Source organism: Symsagittifera roscoffensis, chromosome 4 (assembly GCF_963678635.1).
Source record: "Symsagittifera roscoffensis chromosome 4, txSymRosc1.1, whole genome shotgun sequence".
NCBI lineage: Eukaryota > Metazoa > Xenacoelomorpha > Acoela > Convolutidae > Symsagittifera > Symsagittifera roscoffensis.
This window is the reverse complement of record NC_087065.1, coordinates 47,121,666-47,147,373: the sequence shown is the minus strand read 5'-3', so window position 1 is coordinate 47,147,373 and position 25,708 is coordinate 47,121,666. Positions and strand designations below refer to the sequence as shown.

Sequence of the window (25,708 nt, the reverse complement as noted above, 5' to 3'; positions counted from 1 at the left end):
TTAAATTTGCTAGATTTTTGAAACCAGAGTTGCTTCAATTAGATAGCTAGAACAGGTAGCTAGAAATGTAGAGGAAAAGAGGAAGTTCGAGGAATCTGATAATATCAGAATCGAACTAGGAACTGAAACTTTCAGCAGAATGCGTATGGAAGAAGCCGACAAAAAGATCCGTTCAATGTTATATTTAGCGTGCGTTAGGGTTTGAAAATAAGCGCATAAAAGCACAAAAAACCTTGTAGTTCGAAATTCTTCGGATAACGTCGCCGAGTTCAGGGAATTTTTGAAGCAAGCTTTCATCAGAAAACCGATTGTGACTTTCGAAAGCTACAACCTACTAACAGACGCCAGAGGGATAGGTAAAGTTTAAAACAGTTCTGGGGCGCAAGAGCAAGAAATGCTTTAAATACAGCGGCAAAGACGAGTGGATTTGAGACACTTCTATTAACAGCTAAAAAACTACAAAATTCGAAGAAAACTCTAACAGAAACTCTACCCCCTCACGAAGCTCTAAATGTTGCCCTAATAGAGGAGAAGGGAATCTCAAATCATTTGGAAATGACGATTTAAGTTAAGCCCTCTTAAGCTGGACATAGTAGTTTTGTAAAGAATCACCGGAGTTTTAAGAAACGAGAATGGACACTTGCTGTAGATAGAGAAAAATCATAAATGAAAGGTGATGGAAATTTTGTAAATTGGCTTTTTCGTGTTTTCCCTGCAAAGGACGCCCCATGTACATCTCGTAGTTTTAATGGCCACTTTGCAACGATTTGCATATCCAAAAAAAATTGTTGTCAAAAATCAAAAAATTGTAGATACCGATTTGTTTATCCGTCGGATCAGCCTGTTTTAAATAATCAAAAACATGACTATTGCTGTGGTGTAAAAAACGCATGGTCAGAAACAAGACAAAGAGATAACAAAGACTATTTGGTAATAAATGTGACAAAGATACGTGGAGATGATGGAAAATAAATGAAAAAATTACTGGATATTGGTCTAGGAATAGAAAATTTTGTCCATCTTTTGCTTCTGATTTTGCATCTTTTGTTTCTTTTTTCAATAACTAGTTTCTTTTTTCGATAACTAATCAAAACCCCTTTCATTTTTCTTGATTTTCTTAAAATATGGATTAGTAAGTGAAGCCGTAACAACCGCCTGGAAACTAACAACATTTACAAAAGGGAGCTGCAAGTGTAATTCTTTTTTACGGGCTCTGGTTTTTCTCAATCGATCTTGCTAAAAAATGTTTATTTTGGTGGCACTTTTGTTGCATAGTATTGGCTAGTTTATAGCATGCATTCTAAAGTTTTACTGACTAAAATGTTCGGTTTCTGTCAGCTGCAATTGAACAGGTCTGAAAGGCAGTCGACTTTAGTACTTGTGTGTCCCGGGATTGATGTTTGGAACCCGTACTATTTTTCACTGACTTTTTAGTTTTCTCTACATTTTACTTTTTTCTTTTTTGTTGATAAGCATGTAGTATGATAAGATGAACTGCATTTGGCGATAATAGGTATGAAAATGAAAGTTGACATTTTTGTACCGATCTTTACACCCGAACTGTAACTGTTTCTTTTAGCATTTGAAAACAAAAAAATTAAGTGTTTAAAAAAACACTTGCTTGTGATTTTTGGGTTTTTGTGTTGAAAAAATCAACCTGGCTTACGTTATAGGGATAGAAGTCGAATGCAAATTTTTTGTATTTGTTAAAGTATATTCGAGAACAGGAGCAAGTTTGCAACCAAAAAAGGATAAACAGTTTTGCCTCAAATTTGTATTTGATTTTTTCATTGGAAAAATACATATCGTACAATTTTTGTATATGAAGCTTTATGATAAGCTTTTTTAAAACTTTTTGATGTCAAAGTTGCTCTCATGTAATCAAACTGCTACCACTTTGTTTTGATTGAGTCTTAAACCAATTTAAGATAAGTTTCGAATAAAAACTTTGGATTGAAAAAATTCTTGTCATACAATTTTCTTCTATGAAATTGGTATCAGAAACAATTTTCGGTAAACTCTAATTATAAAATTGGATAAGCAGTTTCCTTGTATGGACGTCACCTCGGGACGGCATTTGAACAGTAGTGCAAAATTTTAATCAATAGTGCAGTATCTTGCCTTATAGATGACTGTTGAAAATTGAAATTCAATAATGGAATGCGTTTTTAGTGCGGATGGTACTTTGTCTGAGTGAGATGGTGACCCCCTCTCTAGCCGGATGGGAGTCGCAGCAGTTCATCATCCCCCAAGTCATTCACCCATTCGCCAAACAGTGCTTGAAATTAGAGTGAGTTACAGTGACAGATCAGTTTCGGAGAAAAAAGAAGTATAAATCACAAGAAACCGGTTGACTGAATCTTGTTTGTTGTTTTGTTAGTTTATATCAAAAAGCATGTACCACAACCTGGTGACGTCGAACTGTTCGATTCCATTCTACGAGAACACTACTTGCAGTTCAATTGGTACTCCCTTCTACGTTCCAATAGAGGCCAGTGGAAAAATTAAATACATGAGAAACAAAGCTAAACAGCCAGTAGCTGCGCAAGAAGCTTAGAAAGCTCCAACCACATAACCACCTCAAAAAAATTCGCAATTGGTTGTTTTTTAATTTTTGGCTAGTTTTTTACGCAAGCGAAAAAAGTGTGATTCAATTCCAAATTAATGAAGAACGATAAAAGTTTATGAGCCAATTTCTAAGTATACGTGGCACAAAGTCTAAGAAAAAATGACAAATAAAAAAGAATAATCACGTTTTTCTCTAATCAGGCTAAACTTTAGTAAGTCGATGTATGACATGTCTTTGTGATATCTGGTTGTGCAGGGAAAATAACACACCCTAGTACATAGCTCGGACCAAGTTAACATTTTTAAAACTTTTTGATGTCAAAGTTGCTCTCATGTAATCAAACTGCTACCACTTTGGTTTGATTGAGTTTTAAACCAATTTAAGATAAGTTTCGAATAAAAACTTTGGATTGAAAAAATTCTTGTCATACAATTTTCTTCTATGAAATTGGTATCAGAAACAATTTTCGGTAAACTCTAATTATAAAATTGGATAAGCAGTTTTCTTGTATGGACGTCACCTCGGGACGGCATTTGAAAAGTAGTGCAAAATTTTAATCAATAGTGCAGTATCTTGCCTTATAGATGACTGTTGAAAATTGAAATTCAATAATGGAATGCGTTTTTAGTGTGGATGGTACTTTGTCTGAGTGAGATGGTGACCCCCTCTCTAGCCGGATGGGAGTCGCAGCAGTTCATCATCCCCCAAGTCATACACCCATTCGCCAAACAGTGCTTGAAATTAGAGTGAGTTACAGTGACAGATCAGTTTCGGAGAAAAAAGAAATATAAATCACAAGAAACCGGTTGACTGAATCTTGTTTGTTGTTTTGTTAGTTTATATCAAAAAGCATGTATTCTCGAGCCTTCGGGATATGTGTAGAAATTTTGTCTATCAAAAAAGATTTTGTCTATCAAAGAAATGAGATGTTACAACTTTATCGTGTTTCTTAAATTTCGAATTTCAATTTAGCCGAAATTTTGCTTGCAGCAGGCAGTTTTTACTGAAAAATTTTACAATAAATTCAAATGTTTCAGCCAAAACATGCGCATTTTGATGACGCTTCCTCTTTAGTTTGTGTAGCTTGGCTGCCCCGAATTTAATGAATTTACTTAAAGGGTACTTTCGAAGAAACATTGAGACAGGGGCGGATCTAGGATTTTCTTGAGGAGGGGGGAGGATTTTAAAATCAGGTGGGGCTCCCATAACAGTATTATGACCCTATTTTGACTAAACCTTCTGCGTTGCAAGCTAATTTTTATTTAAAAAAACATGTCAAAAAACGACGATTAGGCACTTTTTCGAAAGTTTTGACCAAACACTTGGTTTTTTTGGCGCGCGCTCTCCTTCAAAATTAGTAAATATTGGCGCCGAAAGCGCCTTTAAACAATTTCAGGATTTGTCGCCGAAAATGGATGTCATAAAGTAATACCAAAGGAGGGACCATTTGGTTGGCGAGGGGGTCGAATCCCTGTAAGGTGGCGTCCCCCCTGAATCCACCCCCGATTGACCACCAGAATTTTTGTGATGGCAGATGTTGAAATAGTGGGCTAGTGGTTAGGTTTGTCATTAATTTGCTCAAATTTAAAATTAAAGTAACTCGAGCAAACTGCCATTTCAGTGACAAGTCTTTCTGCTTGCTGGGCTTATTTACAACCTCGAGGTACAGTGCAAGAGTACCACAACCTGGTGACGTCGAACTGTTCGATTCCATTCTACGAGAACACTACTTGCAGTTCAATTGGTACTCCCTTCTACGTTCCAATAGAGGCCAGTGGAAAAATTAAATACATGAGAAACAAAGCTAAACAGCCAGTAGCTGCGCAAGAAGCTTAGAAAGCTCCAACCACATAACCACCTCAAAAAAATTCGCAATTGGTTGTTTTTTAATTTTTGGCTAGTTTTTTACGCAAGCGAAAAAAGTGTGATTCCATTCCAAATTAATGAAGAACGATAAAAGTTTATGAGCCAAATTTCTAAGTATACGTGGCACAAAGTCTAAGAAAAAATGACAAATAAAAAAGAATAATCACGTTTTTCTCTAATCAGGCTAAACTTTAGTAAGTCGATGTATGACATGTCTTTGTGTTGTGATATCTGGTTGTGCAGGGAAAATAACCCACCCTAGTACATAGCTCGGACCAAGTTAACATCATCCTTCCTCCCCCCCCCCCCTCCCTCCAAAGCCGTTTGGGGAGGAGGATTTGGTTCTAAGTTAATTTTCAGCCAATCAGAATCGAACATTTTACATGCATGCGAATTAAATTCTGGGGTGCAAGACTTTAACTTGGTCTATCTGGGGGGGGGGGGTTAGGGTTAGAGGGGGCATAGGATGTTAACTGGATCCTGCACGACAATCTTAACTCGTCCATGTTTATATCCACGAGTTAATCCAAACTCGTCCATGTTTATATTGAACCCTATAAACGATTTTCAAAAGTTGGGATCGAAAAATAATAAGCATTTAGATTTAGATTGATGCGTAGCGCGCCTCAAATATATTTTGTTCGCATCCTTTCTAAAACTTGAAAATGCTAAGCTTGAAAATACTTTATGGTTGTAGGTGGTTGCTGTGATTTCCAGAGCAGACATTATGAAACACAAGGTCGAGTGAAAGGGATGGCACCCGCCACCTACTTCAGCAAGGCCACCGATTTCTCAGTCGGAAACAAACACGTCAACTGGATCTATGTAAGAAGTGATCGAAAAAACATTCAGTTTAAGGGATTATTATCAAAAAAGTTTTTGGTAAAAAAAGAGCATGAACGCTTTTATCGGAAAGAAACCGCATTTTGCTAGGCTGATAATGTTTCAGCAGAACAGTCGGAGGGTTATATACTGCGGGTTATATAGCCTAAATACACCGAGGGTTATATACTGCGTAAGCTTTGAGTTTCGCTTTTATATAAGCTGAGCTTTTACTGTTGATAAAATTGAGTCTGAATGTTTTGCGTATTTATTAAAATTGTTGAATGTTTGCCTAAAGAAAAAAAAACGAAAAGTAATGCTCTTAAGCAGGGGCGGATCTAGGATTTTCTCGAGTGGGGGGGGGGGGGGGGGGGTGATGCGAATTTTCAAATATTTTCAAAAATTTTATCCACTTTTTTAGGTCGACCAAATTGATTTTCCAGGCCCTCCCAAAGCACTAAAAAGGCCCTGTTTCGGCCAATTTTTCTGCGCCAACATTTGAAAATTTGAAAAAATTTGAATAAAGGGTGTTTTTAGGCACTTTTTGGAAATTTTTTGGGTTTTTTGTCTTCCGAAAACCCACTTCCTCCCCCCCCCCCCCCCTAAATCCGCTTCTGCTATTAAGTGTTGTAATTACTCCTATTCTTTTTGCAGGCTGTGTATCTGGAGAATCTTTGTGAAAATACAATTATCGAAGTTGGGTTTGGGCGAGGCGATCTTCGGATGGCGGGCTCGTTCGACCCGACCAAGGGATTCATAATTCCGATGTTGAAGCTACGACTCGCTATCGAAATAGAACCGTCGTCCGATTTGAGAGTAGTGTCATCTCTATCTTTCTCCTTCTTCAAATTAAACTTCATCTGTATTGATCAGCCGTGGTTATGCCAAGAAGATCACGCAATCTCACGCTCACAAAACACGAGAATTTAACCATTCAAACTGCATTTATTAGATATATAATAGAAAAAAATAATTAAAAGAAACAAACTATGGTAAAGTCTTTAGCAAGATTGCGTCTATCAGAACAAATCCTTGAATGTTCCGACTCCTGTTGAAAAATGTGCAGTATAAATGAACTTTTTTTATTTTCCAAATTTATGCCCCACATGCCAACAAGTAAAGTTCGAAACGACGTATCTTGCGTCTGGTAATGTATTGAAATGAGGAAAGTGCCTGCCTCGATTCAATTTGGAATGATATAAGGACGACTTGAATAAAATTTTGAGCTTTGGCTTATCATTATCTACCGAATGGTATCAAAAAACTCCGCCAACTTTTGTAATGTCTGGAAAAATCAACCCGGGCAAAAAACTTTGGTCAATTTTTCGAATGTCAGAACTAAAATTTGGAATTCAAGACAACGAAGAAAAGCGCGAAACCCACGAAAAAGTCGTTTTTCTTTTGCCTCATTACAGTTCGTAGCGGAATTCACTGACAAATAAATAAAAAATGGCACTAACGCGGAATCCGCAATCTCTAATTACATACATTTGAATCAACACTAGCCAAATACACAAGTCCCAAATGTCGGAGTCTGTAAACAGAACAAAATTCAGATATTCATCGGACTAAGGGTTTGTCATATATATACATTTCATAGGATGATTTATTGAGTTCAGTTAGATTATTTATATTGTTTATTGAGTTTGATTTCTGGCGCCACTGATGCTGTCCAAGATTTTGGTGCCAATTGATTAAGTACCTGTCAGCTGAAGTTTTGTTTGCTCTTTATCTAAAACAGTTGAAGTACTGATAGCTTGCCGTATAAGTTTGAGACTTATTGTTAAGTAATTTATTTTATCGATTCGCGTTTTTCTCATGGCGCAGCAAGCAGTATACGGCGCGGAGACGGGAAATCACTGGGAATTACGGCATTTTGGCCTAGAAAATGCACGGAAGCACCAATGCCATGGGACTTTTAGATTACTCGTTTTACCTGGGGGTAATGGCGAAGCTTTCGATTAATACGACGGCATTTTTTTCGCTCGGGAATTAACTGAGGCGCAGATTGCAGATCTGCCAGCAGAAGTGAGCGAAAAAAATCGCCTGGAGGTGGAGCAAACACTAACATCTAATCTCTACCTTTGCCTGGGGGAGCGCGGCCAGGATGAACTCCACAACCGAAAATCCCATCTGGATTTGGTGGCTACCCGGTACCGGCGAGTATTAGACGAACTCGAAAGCGTGTTTAGGAAAAAAACGAAGCGTTCCAGACATTTCAATTATTATCCCGAAAGCAACGGAAGGGGGAGACACTGGAAATGTTTCACTCGGTTTTGAGTGGATTAGCAGCCAGATGCGATCTGGAAACTCTGGAGCAACGGATTTTACGCGACGTATTTATATTAAATATTTCCGATAAGGAGGCACAAACGGAACTCTGTCGCTCAACCAAGACGCCGCATGAGGTCTACTGAATTGTTGACATAGGAGCTGGGAGATAAATACGCCAAGACGTATAAAGTTTCCGGCGTTGGACTAGTGGCGGCGCCGACGGGGGCGCTGTAGATTACGACGGAGCCAATAAATGCTTTGGCGGTGGCTATCGCCGACCATTTCAACAGGGCGTCCGAGGGTTTGGCAGAGCAACTAATCGTGGCGGCGGCGGAGCGGACAGGAAGTGTTTTAACTGTGATCCGAGCTGTTTTACACCGTAAAATTTTGCTGAGTGTCCAGCACGGAATGCCCTGTGTAATTTTTTGTAGAAAAACGGGACACTATGAACGGACGTGCCGGGGTCGCAGAGTAGTAGGAATGGGACGCGTGGGGTTGATTCACAAAGATGGCACCAAGGGAGAGCTCACTCAAAACGATCCGGAGGCGAACTATGAAAGTTCCGTCGGATGGGTAACCGACTCAAATGCGGTAGCACATGGGTGGGATTCAGACAGCTCAGCCGATTACGTTATCATGTCAGTTAGGCGAAAACAGGAGGAGGAATTGAAAGTCTCGGGGGCGAAACTGGCGCTAAAAATCAACGATTATTCGACCCAAGCGTGGATCGATAGCGGATCACCAGTTTCTATTTTTACTTTAGGAGAATTAAAACGTACCTTAGGGGCACGTACTGTGCAGCTGCATCAGTTAGATCCAAAGTATGACTAGTTCCGTGATTATGGGAGTAATCCGCTGAAATTTATGGGGAAGATGGTCCTTACACTCCAATCCAACGGATGGATCACGCGAGCGGCCAGCAATGTGATCGGAGGCTGCCGACCATCCATAATTGGCCGGGATTTGATGCCGGAGCTGAAATTGATGTTGGGCCAAACGCCAGCGAAGTAAGGTGTGCACAATATTTAGACGCAAGTTGATGCCGCTGAGCGAGGAGAAGATCTCGCCGATTGGCAAAATCATTTCAGTAAGCAATTCTATTACCTTTTTCACAGGGTAAGGGCGCATCCGTAGCATAAAGTTCAAGCAGAGTTCTTCAAGAACCTAATGTCGATTCAACAAAAGGGCAGAAGAGTGCCCAATACACTGCAAGAGAAAGTAGATAAGAAGAGTGATAAACTACTGGCACAAGGGAACATTCAAAAGTTAGAAGAATGTTCAGATAAATACTTCGTCTCCCCAATCGTCATTACCATTAAAAAGGATGGGTCGGTAAAACTTGTCTTAGAGTCAAGAGAATTGAATAAGCAAGTTCATAAAAATAAATATCAATTGCCGAATATCGATGAGCTGATGGATATTGTGTGACGATATTGTGGGATGTTTTCTTACGACAATGGATCTGATGACCACATACGAACAATTACCTTTGAATAAAAGTACTAGCCTACACTGCAATTTTTCATTAGGAGGAGGTCGCTTTACAGGAACTTTCCGGTTTAAAATGGGATTTTAAGGTTTAACAACTATGCCGGCGGAATTTCAACAGGTCATGGAAGCGATTTTATCGACGACATTCTAGTTATGTCAAAAGTTTCCAAAACTGAACACATTGACTTAGTGGAGAATTTCGAGGAAAGTTGACAAAGAAAATATGGCACTTAAGTTGGAAAAATGTAAATTTACAAGAAAAGATTGCGTTGGATTGATAGAAATATTCCATTTGATTTTAAAATTGAACACATGCCCAGGGCCAAAATCGGACTGGCCAATTATTTATCACGGCATCCGGTGGAGGAGGCATCGCGGGTGAGCCTTCATGATAATACGTTCACGGTAGGAAAATTGAGAACGATTAACAATTCTCTCGGTTAACAAGTGCAGAAAGTCACTGGAGAGGCAAACAGTAAGTCCACCGCAAACTTCCACCAGATGAGGGTGGAAAATAATGTGATCGTTCAACAACCAATCAGAATGTAGCTGTGTGCATAATTGATAGCAGCGACCGCAAAAGAGCGAAAATAGTCATTTGCGTGAGTCTAATTTTAATTCTATTCTTCAATTTCCAAACAAAAATTTCCAAATGACGAGCATAATTAAAAACAAAAAACAATTTAACTTCTGTTACGATACTCAGAAAATACCAGCGGCAGCAGCAGTGAGGTGGAAGTGGTGGATGCGAGATTAGAGGCGGTGACGATAGGGGTCAGAGATGTTAATTGCAACACGGTTATTTCTATTCCATCGGCGTCGGGGAAGGGAGTTGTTTCCGTCGGCGTACCCGGCAAACGTTGTTATGTCAGTGATACCACGCGATTGGAAAATCGTCTCAGGAAGAGTGACGCTATGCCTGAACTGTTTAACTTGAAGTTAGTGGAAGCCAATTACAAGGGAGACCCTCAAATGCGAGTAGTCGAAGAATTAGTAGAGGCCAAGGACCAAGAAGTCGAGAGAAAGATCCGCGCAATGGGTGCGTATTTAAGACAAGTTACCGACAATTTTCATGTTCGCGAGAATTGTTTCTGGGTTGACGAACGCCTTGTCATCCCGATCCCTCTACGGAAAGCAGTGGTCAACCGCATTCACTGTTTCCAACATGGCCGGGCGAATATGTTTGATGCGGCGACCGACGTGTGGTTACCTTGCATCCATCGGAGTTTGGTGGCTGCCGCCGATGAGTGCAAGGAATGCCCTGAAGCAGGTAAAATCCTTAAACTAATGTGCACCAAAGAAGACATTGGGAAGATTTAGTAACCTAGGGAGCCAAACGAATGCCTTCAATTAGACTTCTGGGGCCCGATTAAGTGTTTAAACGAGTATGAAAAAAATGTTCTTGTGGCAGTCGACCGTTTTTCTTGGTCGCCATTGGCAATGATTTGCGGAAAAAATAGGAGTGATAAAGTTCTAAAACTTATGAAACACTATAAATCTCATCACAGAGTGCCTAGGAAAAATTTTATGGATCAAGGTTCTAGTTTTGCGTCAAAGGCGGTAAACTTTTTTTGTAATTCCGAGGGAATAGAAACTCTCTACTCTCCTGTGAATGATCATCGAGCCACCGGGTGCGTGGAACGTACAATTGGTAGTCTGACAAACTTTATTTAACCTATGCGAAAGAAAAATATCATGGAAATCTTGAGTCTATGGTAGAACGCGCGCTTAGTGACCTTAGATGATACACTCAAAATAACGCCATTCGAAGCATCTCATGGCTGGGAGGCAAATACAGTTCTCCGAAATCTTACGAAAAAACCGTCGCTACAAAACCTCATTTGGGAGAAAGTGTTGAGACAAAAGTCTGCATGTTTAGATTCTAGTGACCCGGGCTCGAGTATCCTACCTCATCCATAAGCGACCAAATGGGTCGAGAGGTCAGATGCTCAGTACGATGCTCAGCCAAAACATGCGCATTTTGATGACGCTTCCTCTTTAGTTTGTGTAGCTTGGCTGCCCCGAATTTAATGAATTTACTTAAAGGGTACTTTCGAAGAAACATTGAGACAGGGGCGGATCTAGGATTTTCTTGAGGAGGGGGGAGGATTTTAAAATCAGGTGGGGCTCCCATAACAGTATTATGACCCTATTTTGACTAAACCTTCTGCGTTGCAAGCTAATTTTTATTTAAAAAAACATGTCAAAAAACGACGATTAGGCACTTTTTCGAAAGTTTTGACCAAACACTTGGTTTTTTTGGCGCGCGCTCTCCTTCAAAATTAGTAAATATTGGCGCCGAAAGCGCCTTTAAACAATTTCAGGATTTGTCGCCGAAAATGGATGTCATAAAGTAATACCAAAGGAGGGACCATTTGGTTGGCGAGGGGGTCGAATCCCTGTAAGGTGGCGTCCCCCCTGAATCCACCCCCGATTGACCACCAGAATTTTTGTGATGACAGATGTTGAAATAGTGGGCTAGTGGTTAGGTTTGTCATTAATTTGCTCAAATTTAAAATTAAAGTAACTCGAGCAAACTGCCATTTCAGTGACAAGTCTTTCTGCTTGCTGGGCTTATTTACAACCTCGAGGTACAGTGCAAGAGTACCACAACCTGGTGACGTCGAACTGTTCGATTCCATTCTACGAGAACACTACTTGCAGTTCAATTGGTACTCCCTTCTACGTTCCAATAGAGGCCAGTGGAAAAATTAAATACATGAGAAACAAAGCTAAACAGCCAGTAGCTGCGCAAGAAGCTTAGAAAGCTCCAACCACATAACCACCTCAAAAAAATTCGCAATTGGTTGTTTTTTAATTTTTGGCTAGTTTTTTACGCAAGCGAAAAAAGTGTGATTCCATTCCAAATTAATGAAGAACGATAAAAGTTTATGAGCCAAATTTCTAAGTATACGTGGCACAAAGTCTAAGAAAAAATGACAAATAAAAAAGAATAATCACGTTTTTCTCTAATCAGGCTAAACTTTAGTAAGTCGATGTATGACATGTCTTTGTGTTGTGATATCTGGTTGTGCAGGGAAAATAACCCACCCTAGTACATAGCTCGGACCAAGTTAACATCATCCTTCCTCCCCCCCCCCCCCTCCCTCCAAAGCCGTTTGGGGAGGAGGATTTGGTTCTAAGTTAATTTTCAGCCAATCAGAATCGAACATTTTACATGCATGCGAATTAAATTCTGGGGTGCAAGACTTTAACTTGGTCTATCTGGGGGGGGGGGGGTTAGGGTTAGAGGGGGCATAGGATGTTAACTGGATCCTGCACGACAATCTTAACTCGTCCATGTTTATATCCACGAGTTAATCCAAACTCGTCCATGTTTATATTGAACCCTATAAACGATTTTCAAAAGTTGGGATCGAAAAATAATAAGCATTTAGATTTAGATTGATGCGTAGCGCGCCTCAAATATATTTTGTTCGCATCCTTTCTAAAACTTGAAAATGCTAAGCTTGAAAATACTTTATGGTTGTAGGTGGTTGTTGTGATTTCCAGAGCAGACATTATAAAACACAAGGTCGAGTGAAAGGGATGGCACCCGCCACCTACTTCAGCAAGGCCACCGATTTCTCAGTCGGAAACAAACACGTCAACTGGATCTATGTAAGAAGTGATCGAAAAAACATTCAGTTTAAGGGATTATTATCAAAAAAGTTTTTGGTAAAAAAAGAGCATGAACGCTTTTATCGGAAAGAAACCGCATTTTGCTAGGCTGATAATGTTTCAGCAGAACAGTCGGAGGGTTATATACTGCGGGTTATATAGCCTAAATACACCGAGGGTTATATACTGCGTAAGCTTTGAGTTTCGCTTTTATATAAGCTGAGCTTTTACTGTTGATAAAATTGAGTCTGAATGTTTTGCGTATTTATTAAAATTGTTGAATGTTTGCCTAAAGAAAAAAAAACGAAAAGTAATGCTCTTAAGCAGGGGCGGATCTAGGATTTTCTCGAGTGGGGGGGGGGGGGGGTGATGCGAATTTTCAAATATTTTCGAAAATTTTATCCACTTTTTTAGGTCGACCAAATTGATTTTCCAGGCCCTCCCAAAGCACTAAAAAGGCCCTGTTTCGGCCAATTTTTCTGCGCCAACATTTGAAAATTTGAAAAAATTTGAATAAAGGGTGTTTTTAGGCACTTTTTGGAAATTTTTTGGGTTTTTTGTCTTCCGAAAACCCACTTCCTCCCCCCCCCCTAAATCCGCTTCTGCTATTAAGTGTTGTAATTACTCCTATTCTTTTTGCAGGCTGTGTATCTGGAGAATCTTTGTGAAAATACAATTATCGAAGTTGGGTTTGGGCGAGGCGATCTTCGGATGGCGGGCTCGTTCGACCCGACCAAGGGATTCATAATTCCGATGTTGAAGCTACGACTCGCTATCGAAATAGAACCGTCGTCCGATTTGAGAGTAGTGTCATCTCTATCTTTCTCCTTCTTCAAATTAAACTTCATCTGTATTGATCAGCCGTGGTTATGCCAAGAAGATCACGCAATCTCACGCTCACAAAACACGAGAATTTAACCATTCAAACTGCATTTATTAGATATATAATAGAAAAAAATAATTAAAAGAAACAAACTATGGTAAAGTCTTTAGCAAGATTGCGTCTATCAGAACAAATCCTTGAATGTTCCGACTCCTGTTGAAAAATGTGCAGTATAAATGAACTTTTTTTATTTTCCAAATTTATGCCCCACATGCCAACAAGTAAAGTTCGAAACGACGTATCTTGCGTCTGGTAATGTATTGAAATGAGGAAAGTGCCTGCCTCGATTCAATTTGGAATGATATAAGGACGACTTGAATAAAATTTTGAGCTTTGGCTTATCATTATCTACCGAATGGTATCAAAAAACTCCGCCAACTTTTGTAATGTCTGGAAAAATCAACCCGGGCAAAAAACTTTGGTCAATTTTTCGAATGTCAGAACTAAAATTTGGAATTCAAGACAACGAAGAAAAGCGCGAAACCCACGAAAAAGTCGTTTTTCTTTTGCCTCATTACAGTTCGTAGCGGAATTCACTGACAAATAAATAAAAAATGGCACTAACGCGGAATCCGCAATCTCTAATTACATACATTTGAATCAACACTAGCCAAATACACAAGTCCCAAATGTCGGAGTCTGTAAACAGAACAAAATTCAGATATTCATCGGACTAAAGGTTTGTCATATATATACATTTCATAGGATGATTTATTGAGTTCAGTTAGATTATTTATATTGTTTATTGAGTTTGATTTCTGGCGCCACTGATGCTGTCCAAGATTTTGGTGCCAATTGATTAAGTACCTGTCAGCTGAAGTTTTGTGTGCTCTTTATCTAAAACAGTTGAAGTACTGATAGCTTGCCGTATAAGTTTGAGACTTATTGTTAAGTAATTTATTTTATCGATTCGCGTTTTTCTCATGGCGCAGCAAGCAGTATACGGCGCGGAGACGGGAAATCACTGGGAATTACGGCATTTTGGCCTAGAAAATGCACGGAAGCACCAATGCCATGGGACTTTTAGATTACTCGTTTTACCTGGGGGTAATGGCGAAGCTTTCGATTAATACGACGGCATTTTTTTTCGCTCGGGAATTAACTGAGGCGCAGATTGCAGATCTGCCAGCAGAAGTGAGCGAAAAAAATCGCCTGGAGGTGGAGCAAACACTAACATCTAATCTCTACCTTTGCCTGGGGGAGCGCGGCCAGGATGAACTCCACAACCGAAAATCCCATCTGGATTTGGTGGCTACCCGGTACCGGCGAGTATTAGACGAACTCGAAAGCGTGTTTAGGAAAGAAACGAAGCGTTCCAGACATTTCAATTATTATCCCGAAAGCAACGGAAGGGGGAGACACTGGAAATGTTTCACTCGGTTTTGAATGGATTAGCAGCCAGATGCGATCTGGAAACTCTGGAGCAACGGATTTTACGCGACGTATTTATATTAAATATTTCCGATAAGGAGGCACAAACGGAACTCTGTCGCTCAACCAAGACGCCGCATGAGGTCTACTGAATTGTTGACATAGGAGCTGGGAGATAAATACGCCAAGACGTATAAAGTTTCCGGCGTTGGACTAGTGGCGGCGCCGACGGGGGCGCTGTAGATTACGACGGAGCCAATAAATGCTTTGGCGGTGGCTATCGCCGACCATTTCAACAGGGCGTCCGAGGGTTTGGCAGAGCAACTAATCGTGGCGGCGGCGGAGCGGACAGGAAGTGTTTTAACTGTGATCCGAGCTGTTTTACACCGTAAAATTTTGCTGAGTGTCCAGCACGGAATGCCCTGTGTAATTTTTTGTAGAAAAACGGGACACTATGAACGGACGTGCCGGGGTCGCAGAGTAGTAGGAATGGGACGCGTGGGGTTGATTCACAAAGATGGCACCAAGGGAGAGCTCACTCAAAACGATCCGGAGGCGAACTATGAAAGTTCCGTCGGATGGGTAACCGACTCAAATGCGGTAGCACATGGGTGGGATTCAGACAGCTCAGCCGATTACGTTATCATGTCAGTTAGGCGAAAACAGGAGGAGGAATTGAAAATCTCGGGGGCGAAACTGGCGCTAAAAATCAACGATTATTCGACCCAAGCGTGGATCGATAGCGGATCACCAGTTTCTATTTTTACTTTAGGAGAATTAAAACGTACCTTAGGGGCACGTACTGTGCAGCTGCATCAGTTAGATCCAAAGTATGACTAGTTCCGTGATTATGGGAGTAATCCGCTGAAATTTATGGGGAAGATGGTCCTTACACTCCAATCCAACGGATGGATCACGCGAGCGGCCAGCAATGTGATCGGAGGCTGCCGACCATCCATAATTGGCCGGGATTTGATGCCGGAGCTGAAATTGATGTTGGGCCAAACGCCAGCGAAGTAAGGTGTGCACAATATTTAGACGCAAGTTGATGCCGCTGAGCGAGGAGAAGATCTCGCCGATTGGCAAAATCATTTCAGTAAGCAATTCTATTACCTTTTTCACAGGGTAAGGGCGCATCCGTAGCATAAAGTTCAAGCAGAGTTCTTCAAGAACCTAATGTCGATTCAACAAAAGGGCAGAAGAGTGCCCAATACACTGCAAGAGAAAGTAGATAAGAAGAGTGATAAACTACTGGCACAAGGGAACATTCAAAAGTTAGAAGAATGTTCAGATAAATACTTCGTCTCCCCAATCGTCATTACCATTAAAAAGGATGGGTCGGTAAAACTTGTCTTAGAGTCAAGAGAATTGAATAAGCAAGTTCATAAAAATAAATATCAATTGCCGAATATCGATGAGCTGATGGATATTGTGTGACGATATTGTGGGATGTTTTCTTACAACAATGGATCTGATGACCACATACGAACAATTACCTTTGAATAAAAGTACTAGCCTACACTGCAATTTTTCATTAGGAGGAGGTCGCTTTACAGGAACTTTCCGGTTTAAAATGGGATTTTAAGGTTTAACAACTATGCCGGCGGAATTTCAACAGGTCATGGAAGCGATTTTATCGACGACATTCTAGTTATGTCAAAAGTTTCCAAAACTGAACACATTGACTTAGTGGAGAATTTCGAGGAAAGTTGACAAAGAAAATATGGCACTTAAGTTGGAAAGATGTAAATTTACAAGAAAAGATTGCGTTGGATTGATAGAAATATTCCATTTGATTTTAAAATTGAACACATGCCCGGGGCCAAAATCGGACTGGCCAATTATTTATCACGGCATCCGGTGGAGGAGGCATCGCGGGTGAGCCTTCATGATAATACGTTCACGGTAGGAAAATTGAGAACGATTAACAATTCTCTCGGTTAACAAGTGCAGAAAGTCACTGGAGAGGCAAACAGTAAGTCCACCGCAAACTTCCACCAGATGAGGGTGGAAAATAATGTGATCGTTCAACAACCAATCAGAATGTAGCTGTGTGCATAATTGATAGCAGCGACCGCAAAAGAGCGAAAATAGTCATTTGCGTGAGTCTAATTTTAATTCTATTCTTCAATTTCCAAACAAAAATTTCCAAATGACGAGCATAATTAAAAACAAAAAACAATTTAACTTCTGTTACGATACTCAGAAAATACCAGCGGCAGCAGCAGTGAGGTGGAAGTGGTGGATGCGAGATTAGAGGCGGTGACGATAGGGGTCAGAGATGTTAATTGCAACACGGTTATTTCTATTCCATCGGCGTCGGGGAAGGGAGTTGTTTCCGTCGGCGTACCCGGCAAACGTTGTTATGTCAGTGATACCACGCGATTAGAAAATCGTCTCAGGAAGAGTGACGCTATGCCTGAACTGTTTAACTTGAAGTTAGTGGAAGCCAATTACAAGGGAGACCCTCAAATGCGAGTAGTCGAAGAATTAGTAGAGGCCAAGGACCAAGAAGTCGAGAGAAAGATCCGCGCAATGGGTGCGTATTTAAGACAAGTAACCGACAGTTTTCATGTTCGCGAGAATTGTTTCTGGGTTGACGAACGCCTTGTCATCCCGATCCCTCTACGGAAAGCAGTGGTCAACCGCATTCACTGTTTCCAACATGGCCGGGCGAATATGTTTGATGCGGCGACCGACGTGTGGTTACCTTGCATCCATCGGAGTTTGGTGGCTGCCGCCGATGAGTGCAAGGAATGCCCTGAAGCAGGTAAAATCCTTAAACTAATGTGCACCAAAGAAGACATTGGGAAGATTTAGTAACCTAGGGAGCCAAACGAATGCCTTCAATTAGACTTCTGGGGCCTGATTAAGTGTTTAAACGAGTATGAAAAAAATGTTCTTGTGGCAGTCGACCGTTTTTCTTGGTCGCCATTGGCAATGATTTGCGGAAAAAATAGGAGTGATAAAGTTCTAAAACTTATGAAACACTATAAATCTCATCACAGAGTGCCTAGGAAAAATTTTATGGATCAAGGTTCTAGTTTTGCGTCAAAGGCGGTAAACTTTTTTTGTAATTCCGAGGGAATAGAAACTCTCTACTCTCCTGTGAATGATCATCGAGCCACCGGGTGCGTGGAACGTACAATTGGTAGTCTGACAAACTTTATTTAACCTATGCGAAAGAAAAATATCATGGAAATCTTGAGTCTATGGTAGAACGCGCGCTTAGTGACCTTAGATGATACACTCAAAATAACGCCATTCGAAGCATCTCATGGCTGGGAGGCAAATACAGTTCTCCGAAATCTTACGAAAAAACCGTCGCTACAAAACCTCATTTGGGAGAAAGTGTTGAGACAAAAGTCTGCATGTTTAGATTCTAGTGACCCGGGCTCGAGTATCCTACCTCATCCATAAGCGACCAAATGGGTCGAGAGGTCAGATGCTCAGTACGATGTTGAGCATATCAATCATCCGAGACAACTCGCTGAGGATCAATTGGTGGCCATTGCTGATAATGGTCTGGCGCCGAGTGAAAGGAAGAAACACGGTAACTCCGACGGCATGCAGAAGCTGTAGTCGGAAAATCGGACGCCTAGACCTCCCAGCAAACGGATGGAACTTTTGTGGCAACGGATAATAGACCGCAACCGAAGGTAAAAACTCTTAAAACAAAAAAAGATTAAAGAATCTAAACACACGTCAACACTAGAAAATGTGTCTCTTCTTAGAAAAAGTGGAGTCGCAGAAAAAGTCAGTAAACCGCCACCGGAATCGCCAAAAAAGTTTCTCTCCAAGCCTCCGACAATGATCGACGTTGAAAGATGGGTACAGCAGAAGAAGGCAGTAAGAAAGGGGAACAAAAAATGTACGGGCATAAACGCGAGGGAGGTTGCAGAACTGGGACGACGACAATGAATCGGATTCTGATTCAGAATATGAGCCGCTCCGAATAACAAAGACACCCGCAGTGGGTGCACTAAACAAGTTGGAAGTTGGTTCTAGCCAGAGGATTGTGTCGAGCTCGACAATAACAACCACAGAAACGCCTTTTTTTCCGCAGCCGATCTCTTCAGCCAGTCAACCACCGGTAGAAAATAAGTCAAATAACCTATCCTTTTTACCAGATCATTTTTTCAAGAACTACTAAGATCTATTTAAAAGAATCAGTAAAGTACCTAACAATCAAGAAAGTACGCAATTTTTTTCTCCGGTTAAACATGTACAAGCTAAGAGAAGAAGTGTTCCTTTAGATTTACTATCAGGTGCAAATGAAAAAAACTGTAAAAGAAAGGAGACCGAATGGCACAGTGAGAAATATTTAAAATGCAGAAACGATTGTTTTATTAGTCCAATTGCGATCACTAGAAAAAAAAGACGGCTTGAGTAAAATGACGTTTTATTCTAATTTGCTAAAAGACCCTATTTTTAAAAACAAATATCAGATGCCGAAATGACTCGACCTAAGAGATAATAAGAGAAACAACTGCCGAGAAAAGCCGTCGGGTAAGTTTGGTTCAGTATTTTAGAACTGAAAAGTGTACAATCATTTTAAATTAAGCGACAGAACTACCAATCAGTGTTACTTTGACATCGTTGGCGGATGCACCACAGGCACGTACGGATTTTTAAACGGATTTCACAGTTGGGTGACATGCCCAAAAAGCTTCAAAGAGCTACGAACTCACTTTTAAAGGGAATAACTTAATTACTAATTGTTACAGAGACGATATACTTACAGCTTCAAATGGAATTCTAGAGGAACACAGATCAGTTTTTCATAGAATACTGAGATTTCTCGACAAAAACAACATGGCGGTGAAATGGGAAACTTTGCAATTTTTCAAAACGATTTAGACTGGTTGGGCTTAAAACTTTCAGAAGCCGTGATACGACCCTTGGTTGGTAAAGATGCCGCAATAAAAAATATCCCATTCCCGAAAAGCATATCCAAAATTTCTGCTCGATAAAACAATATGTCAAACTCGTCCCAACCTTTTCAACAATGGGCTTACCATTACTAACTTTTTTCATTAAATAATCTTGTTCTAATAGGATAGCAGCAACTCAATCAGTTTTCAAAAGCGGGAGTTGAAAACTGTCTACCTTTCAGAAAAAAGCAACTTTGATTTTAACGAAAAATCAAGATTGAAAACGGACGCCTCACACAATGGATTGGGCGCTAATCTAGAACAATATCAAGAGGGTGGAAAACTAATCGCTTTCGTTTCAAGATTTTCAAATGGTCACGAATTGAAAGATTCCACGAATGAGCAAGAATTCTTAGGAGTAGTGTAGGCCTCTGAATACTTTAGGAACTACCTCTATGGCTTAGATTTTGAAATTGTTACAGATCGTAAGGCTTTACTGTCAGACAAATGCTAGCAACAAGAAAAAGCACAATAGTGAAGAAGTTTCACCTATATAAGGGAAAGATACGGGCTTTAAGGGTACTTTAACTGTACAAGCCGTACCCCCCTCAAACTATGACGAAGAAATTATCGTGGTTTCAGCAGACAAAATTCATGACTTTTTATTCAACAGAATTCATATTAAAATTGTAAAAACTAATTTTGTAGATAGAACATCGGTCGCTGTAAAATGAAATGTAAAAAATATTATCCCGAAGGGAGCGGAAAAGTTAGGCAATCTGATTGGTTGAGGTTTTACAACAATTTCCTTAGCTTCATTTAATCTCAGACATATTGTTGCTATTATTTTTACGCGTATCGCTCAGTCGATAAAAGTTTTCAATAACTCTTACCCTTGAGTGGAAATTTGTTCAGCTAATTGTTTAGTTCTTGGTTATTTAAAATTCAACTACAAAGTCATTACTTCCTTTGATAAAATCTTACGCCAGTTCATTATGACAAATGAATGTTTAAGAAAGAAACACCACTGGGCCTGAAAAAAGTAATAATACATCAGAGCTCTTTGTGAAAGTACCAGAGTAACATATTAACGCCCACAAAACTAAAGATGAATTTTATCATTTGATCCTTTGACCGTTTTCAGAAGATCACAAGGTAATTTCAGTTTTTTTTGTCGCCAAAAAAAGCTTCAATTTAAGAACAAGAACAACAAAATCGTCTGGGACTTCTTTTAACTAGCAAAAGCGGTAATCCACTGGGAGTTCACGGAGCCTATATTATGAAATACGAAAAGACGTACGTGTGAAAGACGAACTTCTCTTCCTGGACAACGAACTGGTTTTGCCCGCTGCCATTCTGAGAGCTTTTACCTCAATGCTCCATGAGACAGACTCCGGCCACTTTGGCGTGAAATTTTTGGCTGAGTAAATCTGGTGACCGCTCATATATCGCGAGATATATCATCAAGGAAAATCTCGCAACCAATACCTGAAAGCCGTTAAGAACCTTTAAGTACTGTTGGGGTCGGAACACACTGCTAAACTTCAAGTGTATCGTTCGAGGGAGAGGAATTAGGTCTTGATTTCCCAGGACCATTGGACCCTTTCTGGGAAACGAAGAATTACGTTCTTTTATGCATCAAGGGTCTTACCAAATTCCCTTCCCCCAATGTGGTGAACAACTTATCTTCATTTTCTGTTATCTCAATTTCAAACGATTATTGTCAACTTCATGGATTCTTAGAAAAATAAGAGTCGACCATGAGTCATAAGCTTTATATCACGTTTATAAAAGACTTTTGGAAAAAATCAAAATCGAACACGTTTATTGATCAGTGGGAGATCATAGATCAAACGGACTTGTCGAAAGTGTTTTATATACTGTTGAACCTAGTTTATTAGCCATGTAGCTCGAGTACTCAAAACCAACTTGAAAATTTTTAATTGAGAAAATTATTTTGAAACGTAAGAATCACAAAACAACCTACAATAGAAGGCACTAACATCAAAAAACACCCAAAATGAACTGCTAACACAAGATGCAAAAACCTGAATTCCTTTGACACACGTACAGATAGAGAGAAATCAATCATTTTGGACCAAAAGGCTAGAAAATGGGAAGTATACGATGGAGCAGAAGATAGATGTACTGATGTACTGAAGCAGGCACAGACCATAGGCTGGAGTCAGCGGACAACCTTCCGTTAACTACACCACCCACCTTACAGGACCAAAATAAATCCGCAAATCCCCCAAAAAATTTGCCCTGGAGGTATTTTTTACAAAAGGACTACTAACTGAAAAAAAATGGAAATCATATTTTAATTTGGTCGAGGAAAATTGCCCTTTGGCCTCACTAAAACTTTAGCCGGAAAAAAGAAAGTGTCCCACCACTGCTAGTAATTTTACCTGTATCGCTCAGTCGATAAAATTTTGCAATAACTCCCACCCTTGAGAGGAAATTCGTTCAGCTAAATATTAAGCTTCTGTTAATTCAAAATTCAACTACAAAATTATTACTTTCTCTGATAAAGTCTTACTCCAGTTCCTTATGACAAATGAATGTTTAATTACGTCGAAGAAAGAAACACCACTGGGCCAGAAAAAAGTAATAATACATCAGAGCTCTTTAAAAAAGTTCCAGAGTAACATATTCTTGCCCCCAAGTTTAAAGATGAAATTTATCATTTGATCATTCGACCCACTTAAAAAAGTAATTTTAGTTTTTTTTGTCACCTCTGATGCCCGAAAAAAAATTGTTCAAGAAAATTGCTTCAATTTATTAACAAGGACGACAAAATTATCTGGGACTTCAATTAACCAGCAGAAGCGGAGCCCTGAAGAAATACGAAAAAGACGTATACGTGAAAGACTAACTTCTATTTCTGGACAACAAACTGGTCTTGCCCGCTGCCATTCTGAGTGCTTTCAACTCAATGCTTCAGTAGTTAGACTCCGGCCATTTTGACCTGAAATTTTTTGGCTGAGTATATCTGGTGACCGCACATATATCGTGAGATATATCATCAAGGAAAGTCTTGCAATCAATACCTGAAAGCCGTTAAGAACCTTACAGTACTGTTGGGATTGGAGCACATGACTAAACTTTCAAATGGAACCTTCGAGGACGATGAATCAGGTCTTGGTTTCGCAGGACCTTTAGACCCTTTCTAGGGATCGGAGAATTACGTTCTTGTATGCATCAAAGGCCTTGATAAAATTTTGCAATAACTCCCACCCTTGAGAGGAGAATTATTTAGCTAAATTTAAGCTCTTGTTAATTCAAAATTCAACTAGAAAATCAATACTTTCTCTGATAAAGTCTTACTCTAGTTCATTATGACAATTGAATGTTTAATTACGTCGATGAAAGAAACACCACTGGGCCTGAAAAAAGTAGTAATACATCAGAGCTCTTTGTAAAATCACTAGAGTAACATGTTATCGCCCATAAGTTTAAAGATGAAATTTATCATTTGATCATTTGACCCTTTTAAAAAAAGTACACGGTAATTTCAAATTTTTTCGTCACTTCTGATGCCCAAAAACCATTGTTCAAAAAAATTGCTTCAATTTTTGAACAAGGACGTCAAAATCATCTGGGATTTCATTTAATTAGCAAAAACCGCCATCAACTGGGAATTCACACAGCCTACATTATGAAATATGAAAAGACGCACACGTGAAAGACGAACTTCTCTTCCTGGACAACGAACTGGTTTTGCCCGCTGCCATTCTGAGAGCTTTTACCTCAATGCTCCATGAGACAGACTCCGGCCACTTTGGCGTGAATTATATCGGGAGATGACCGCACATATATGAGGAGATATATCATCAAGGAAAGTCTCGTAATCAAAACCTGAAGGCCATTAAGAACCTTTAAGTATTGTTGGGATTGGAACACATGGCTAAACTTTCAAATGCAACCTTCGAGGACGATGAATCAGTTCTTGGTTTCGCAGGACCATTAGACCCTTTCTAGAGATCGAAGACTTACGTTCTTTTATGCATCAAAGGCCCTACCAAATTCCCTTCCCCCAATGTGGTGAACAAATTATCTTCATTTTCTGTTATCTCATTTTCAGACGATTATTGTCAACTTCATTGATTCCTAGAAAAATAAGAATTGACCATGGGTCATAAATTTTATCTTTTGTTTTTCAATGATTTTTGGAAAAAATCAAAATCGAACACGTTTTTTGATCAGTGGGAGATCATAGATCAAACGGACTTGTGGAAAAAGTTTTATATACTGTTGAACCTAGTTTATTAGCCATGTAGCCAATTGGGAATTTTTATTTGAGAAAATTTTTTTTGAAACCTGAGAATCACAAAACGAACTTCAACAGAGTGCACTAACATCAAAAAACACATATATTGAACTGCTAACACTAGATGCAAAAAGCTGATTTCCATTGACAAACGTACCGATAGAGAGAAATCAATCATTTTGGACTAACCGGCCAGAAATTGGGAATTATACGATGGAGCAGAAGATAGATGTACTAATGTACTGAAGAAGGCACAAACCATAGGCTGGAGTCAGCGGACAACCTTCCATTAACTACACCACCCACCGTATAGGACCAAAATAAATCCACAAATCCCCCAAAAAAATTGCCTTGGAGGTGTTTTTACAGAAGGACTACTAACTTAAAAAATTGGAAATCATATTTAAATCTGGTCAAAGAAAAATTAATTGACTCTTCGGACCATCGGACCACACAGTAACGCTCCAGAACGGCCTAATGTTGCGGAGGTCGGATCTAGCGTTTAAAGGAAAATTGCTCCTTGGCCCCACTAAAACTTTAGCCGCAAAAAGGAAAGTGTCCCCACCACTGCTATTTTTTTTTACGTGTATCGCTCAGTCAACAGAAACTGCAAAAATTCCCACCCTTGAGTGGAAATTCGTTCAGCTAAATATTAAGCTTCTGTTAATTCAAAATTCAACTACAAAATTATTACTTTCTCTGATAAAGTCTTACTCCAGTTCCTTATGACTAATGAATGTTTAATTATGTCGAAGAAAGAAACACCACTGGGCCAGAAAAGAGTAATAATACATCAGAGCTCTTTGTAAAAGTACCAGGTTTACACCCACAGTAACATACTTACGCCCACAGAATTGAAGTTGAAATTTATCATTCGATCTTTTGCCCCTTTTTAAAAAATACAAAAAATTTCAGTTTTTTTTCGTCTGAAAACCTCAAAACCATTGTTCGAAAAAATACTTCAATTTATTAGCAATGACGACAAAATTGTCTGGGACTTCATTTAACTAGCAAAGACGGCCATCCACTGGGATTTCACAGTGCCTACATTATGAAATACAAAAAAACATACACGTGAAAGACGAACATCTCTTCTGGGACAACGAACTGGTTTTGCCGGCTGCCATTTTAAGAGCTTTTAGGTCGATACTTCATAAGACAGACTCGGACACTTTGGTGTGAAATTTATGGCTGAGTATATCTGGTGACCGCACATATATCGTGAGATATAGCATCAAGGAAAGTCTTGCAATCAATACCTGAAAGCCGTTAAGAACCTTAAAGTACTGTTGGGATTGGAGCACATGGCTAAACTTTCAAATGCAACCATCGAGAACCAAGAATCAATTGCTGAAATTGCAGGACTATTGGACGGTTCGTTGGGAACGAAGAATTACCTTCTTATATGCATTCAAGGTCTTACCAATTTCCCTTCCCCCAATGTGGTGAACAAATTGACTTCATTTTCCGTTATCTCATTTTCAAACGATTATTGTCAACTTCATTGATTCCTAGAAAAATAAGAATTGACCATGGGTCATAAATTTTATCTTTTGTTTTTCAATGATTTTTGGAAAAAATCAAAATCGAAGACATTTATTGAACAGTGGGAGATCATAGATCAAACAGACTTTTCGAAAGACTTCTATTTACTGTTGAACCTAGTT

General features: G+C 39.6%; 1 protein-coding gene across 3 annotated transcripts in view; it reads left to right on the top strand.

Moving 5' to 3' along the window:
* The window catches only part of LOC134843971 (serine/arginine-rich splicing factor 7-like), a 265,310-nt gene continuing 239,602 nt past the window's right edge, over positions 1 to 25,708 (top strand). For all 3 annotated transcript variants that reach the window (XR_010162658.1, XM_063860365.1, XM_063860364.1), the window contains exon 1: positions 1 to 6. The gene's annotated coding sequence lies outside the window, so the exon portion shown is untranslated. The remainder of the gene's footprint in view (positions 7 to 25,708) is intronic.